At 54.0% G+C, this 5,000-nt stretch overlaps 1 non-coding gene across 1 annotated transcript in view; it reads left to right on the forward strand.

Moving 5' to 3' along the window:
• The first annotated feature begins 3,961 nt into the window (after positions 1-3,961).
• Positions 3,962-5,000, forward strand: part of LOC124732890 — a 1,909-nt gene continuing 870 nt past the window's right edge. Inside the window, exon 1 of the ribosomal RNA XR_007008844.1 lies at positions 3,962-5,000. This exon is cut by the window's right edge and continues 870 nt beyond it. This is a non-coding gene — a ribosomal RNA (small subunit ribosomal RNA).

The following is a 5,000-nucleotide window of genomic DNA, read 5'->3' on the forward strand; positions in this document are numbered from 1 at the left end:
GCAGATAAGGCACCAACACCCACACATGTCCTATACAACGGTGCACCCCAACATCACAATAGTACCTCCTGTCACAGCGCACAAACAATGACATGAGTCAAAGACACAGGTCTGACACAAGCATAGAATTGGAGCGCCGCCTCTAATAAGCCAAAGGTGCATCCTGACGTGACAAATCTCATCATGTCACAAGCATTCACTTACTATAATCACTATCAACGAACCTGCCGCCCCGCCCCCCCCCCCCCCCCCACACCTTTCCTTACAACAACGTGTAACCTAACCTAACCCATGTTGTACCTTAACCTAACCCATGTTGTACCTTAACCTAACCCATGTTGTGCCTTAACCTAACCCATGTTGTGCCTTAACCTAACCCATGTTGTCCCCTAACCTAACCCAAGTTGTCCCCTAACCTAACCCATGTTGTCCCTTAACCTAACCCATGTTGTGCCTTAACCTAACCCATGTTGTGCCTTAACCTAACCCATGTTGTCCCCTAACACTAACCCATGTTGTCCCCTAACCTAACCCATGTTGTGCCTTAACCTAACCCATGTTGTCCCCTAACCTAACCCATGTTGTGCCTTAACCTAACCCATGTTGTCCCCTAACCTAACCCATGTTGTCCCCTAACCTAACCCATGTTGTCCCCTAACCTAACCCATGTTGTGCCTTAACCTAACCCATGTTGTGCCTTAACCTAACCCATGTTGTCCCCTAACCTAACCCAAGTTGTCCCCTAACCTAACCCATGTTGTCCCCTAACCTAACCCATGTTGTGCCTTAACCTAACCCATGTTGTGCCTTAACCTAACCCATGTTGTGCCTTAACCTAACCCATGTTGTCCCCTAACCTAACCCATGTTGTCCCCTAACCTAACCCATGTTGTGCCTTAACCTAACCCATGTTGTCCCCTAACCTAACCCATGTTGTGCCTTAACCTAACCCATGTTGTCCCCTAACCTAACCCATGTTGTCCCCTAACCTAACCCATGTTGTCCCCTAACCTAACCCATGTTGTGCCTTAACCTAACCCATGTTGTGCCTTAACCTAACCCATGTTGTCCCCTAACCTAACCCATGTTGTCCCCTAACCTAACCCATGTTGTCCCCTAACCTAACCCATGTTGTCCCCTAACCTAACCCATGTTGTCCCCTAACCTAACCCATGTTGTCCCCTAACCTAACCCATGTTGTCCCCTAACCTAACCCATGTTGTCCCCTAACCTAACCCATGTTGTCCCCTAACCTAACCCATGTTGTCCCCTAACCTAACCCATGTTGTGCCCCTAACCTAACCCATGTTGTGCCCTAACCTAACCCATGTTGTGCCCTAACCTAACCCATGTTGTGCCCTAACCTAACCCATGTTGTCCCCTAACCTAACCCATGTTGTCCCCTAACCTAACCCATGTTGTCCCCTAACCTAACCCATGTTGTCCCCTAACCTAACCCATGTTGTCCCCTAACCTAACCCATGTTGTGCCTTAACCTAACCCATGTTGTCCCCTAACCTAACCCATGTTGTCCCCTAACCTAACCCATGTTGTCCCCTAACCTAACCCATGTTGTCCCCTAACCTAACCCATGTTGTCCCCTAACCTAACCCATGTTGTCCCCTAACCTAACCCATGTTGTCCCCTAACCTAACCCATGTTGTCCCCTAACCTAACCCATGTTGTGCCCTAACCTAACCCATGTTGTCCCCTAACCTAACCCATGTTGTGCCTTAACCTAACCCATGTTGTGCCTTAACCTAACCCATGTTGTCCCCTAACCTAACCCATGTTGTCCCCTAACCTAACCCATGTTGTGCCTTAACCTAACCCATGTTGTGCCGTAACCTAACCCATGTTGTGCCTTAACCTAACCCATGTTGTGCCTTAACCTAACCCATGTTGTGCCTTAACCTAACCCATGTTGTGCCTTAACCTAACCCATGTTGTGCCTTAACCTAACCCACGTTGTCCCCTAACGTAACCCACGTTGTCCCCTAACGTAACCCACGTTGTCCCCTAACGTAACCCACGTTGTCCCCTAACGTAACCCACGTTGTCCCCTAACGTAACCCACGTTGTCCCCTAACGTAACCCACGTTGTCCCCTAACGTAACCCACGTTGTCGCCTATCGTAACCCACGTTGTCGCCTAAACCTGCTCTGTAATTGTTATACGACTCGTTCAATTAGTGTAGTGTTGCCCACCCGCAACCCTCGCAATATAGTTCGCTACTCGCACTGCCCGCTCCCCTGTGTATCGCTTCATGTTAAACACCTTGCAAGTCTTGCTGACTTTCCACATGCTCCTGCTGTACACTGTAATGTGGATGGCAGCAGGGCGTACATGCCGCCCCCCCCCCCCCCCCCACCTCTCCCCACGTCCCCACCTTGCCCCCTGCCTTCGCAAGGTGGTTGGTGACAAGTTTGCATGTTCAATGCCCTTCGCATGCGACGTACGCAGGCTACGTTGTGGTGCGGCCTGTGTCAACTGTCCGCTGATGTCGTACGCGTGAACCACAATCTGTACTGCACATTCGTCCTTATGTACTGAATGATACATCGTGGCACATGTGTGACCGTACAACGACTGCGCCCAAAAACGGCGGACCATACAGTGCAAATATTGTGCACGCAGCTACGTGTCGTCTCCCTATGAGAGCTGGATTGCAGTGTGGTACGCCATAGAGACGTGTGGGAGGAACGGACGCCGTGGATGGCGATCAGCATGAGCTGTCTGTTGATGTATTCGGACCTAGTCGTCTCTCCTCACACACCGTGATGGCATGGTGCAGCGCGTTCCATATCTGCGACATGCTACAGAAGCCGGTTGACAGTCGTTCGAGCAATGGACATCGCATACGTACGGGGGCCACCTTCCACGTATTGTCTAGGCGTGCACATTTTGTTGCGTGTATGTGGGCAGACGTAGTGTGGCGTGACACCTGACACAGGCATGCAATAATGGTTGAAGTTGCAAATGGCGATGGACGCCTACGTTTTCTGGTGAAGTTACGCAAATGAAGAAATGGTAACCCGTTGTGGTGCGGTTGTTCTCGCTAGGGGTGAATCGGTGATGGCGACGATAGGTTGAGGTACTAACCGGTTGTTCCAGCGATACCCACCATGCCGACGAAACTGAACGGCATCTGGGTGTGAAGCGATACGCGGCGGTGGCTGGGTGGGACCGTCCCCGGCCGGTGAGGGGGCGCCTCCCGGCGTGCTGGCCGCGCGGTGCGTGGGCGCACGCGCTACAGCCGGCTGGTGGGGGCGGCCAGTGGCAGGCGCGCCGGCCGACGGACGCGGCAGGCGTCGCAGCTGCGCGCCGGCGCACCCTGCGCGCGGCGCCGTGCGGCCAAAGTAGGTCCTCGCGGGGCCCGGTGCGAAGCGCGGTGGACATCTGCAGTGTGCTGGTCCGATTGAGGACTGTGTGCGTTGAGGATGCGCCGCCGCCCGGCGCTCGGCGCCGCGACGCCGTCTGCTGCTCGGTCGCCCCAGCGGTTCTCGCTGGTGGTTTGTATCGCAGCTGTGCGGATGTGTTGGCGTGTGCGCTGTGCTGGGAGAGTTCGCTTCGGCACCCAAGTGGGGCTTTTGTCCTTCTGTGGCGCTGGCGTTGGAGCTGCCGGTCACCGTAGGTGGCGCGTGTTGTCTCCCGCCGGCAATGCCACGACAGCACGCTCCCGGGCCTCTGTCGGCAGCGGCAAGCTCAGTTGGGAGCACGGGTGGTCGCACCGAAAGCGTCTACTCGCCTAACTCCGGGCGATTGCGCCTCTCTCGAACCCGACCAAGTACTTGGGACGGCGCTGCGCGCCGCCGGGACCTGAGAGGGTTTCGAGGTGTATTGTGCAGGGGAGCTCAGCCTCCTCCTGTTTGCAGAATGATTGAGCGGACGCTTGCGTGTTCGCGCGGGCCCCCGGGACACACTCCCGGGCGGCCGGCTGCTCAGCTCTAGTTGACGCAGCTCCCTGGTTGATCCTGCCAGTAGTCATATGCTTGTCTCAAAGATTAAGCCATGCATGTCTCAGTACAAGCCGCATTAAGGTGAAACCGCGAATGGCTCATTAAATCAGTTATGGTTCCTTAGATCGTACCCACGTTACTTGGATAACTGTGGTAATTCTAGAGCTAATACATGCAAACAGAGTCCCGACCAGAGATGGAAGGGACGCTTTTATTAGATCAAAACCAATCGGTCGGCTCGTCCGGTCCGTTTGCCTTGGTGACTCTGAATAACTTTGGGCTGATCGCACGGTCCTCGTACCGGCGACGCATCTTTCAAATGTCTGCCTTATCAACTGTCGATGGTAGGTTCTGCGCCTACCATGGTTGTAACGGGTAACGGGGAATCAGGGTTCGATTCCGGAGAGGGAGCCTGAGAAACGGCTACCACATCCAAGGAAGGCAGCAGGCGCGCAAATTACCCACTCCCGGCACGGGGAGGTAGTGACGAAAAATAACGATACGGGACTCATCCGAGGCCCCGTAATCGGAATGAGTACACTTTAAATCCTTTAACGAGTATCTATTGGAGGGCAAGTCTGGTGCCAGCAGCCGCGGTAATTCCAGCTCCAATAGCGTATATTAAAGTTGTTGCGGTTAAAAAGCTCGTAGTTGGATTTGTGTCCCACGCTGTTGGTTCACCGCCCGTCGGTGTTTAACTGGCATGTATCGTGGGACGTCCTGCCGGTGGGGCGAGCCGAAGGCGTGCGACCGCCCCGTGCGTGCTCGTGCGTCCCGAGGCGGACCCCGTTGAAATCCTACCAGGGTGCTCTTTATTGAGTGTCTCGGTGGGCCGGCACGTTTACTTTGAACAAATTAGAGTGCTTAAAGCAGGCAAGCCCGCCTGAATACTGTGTGCATGGAATAATGGAATAGGACCTCGGTTCTATTTTGTTGGTTTTCGGAACCCGAGGTAATGATTAATAGGGACAGGCGGGGGCATTCGTATTGCGACGTTAGAGGTGAAATTCTTGGATCGTCGCAAGACGAACAGAAGCGAAA

The sequence above is a fragment of the Schistocerca piceifrons genome, unplaced genomic scaffold (genome assembly GCF_021461385.2).
Source record: "Schistocerca piceifrons isolate TAMUIC-IGC-003096 unplaced genomic scaffold, iqSchPice1.1 HiC_scaffold_1368, whole genome shotgun sequence".
Lineage (NCBI taxonomy): Eukaryota > Metazoa > Arthropoda > Insecta > Orthoptera > Acrididae > Schistocerca > Schistocerca piceifrons.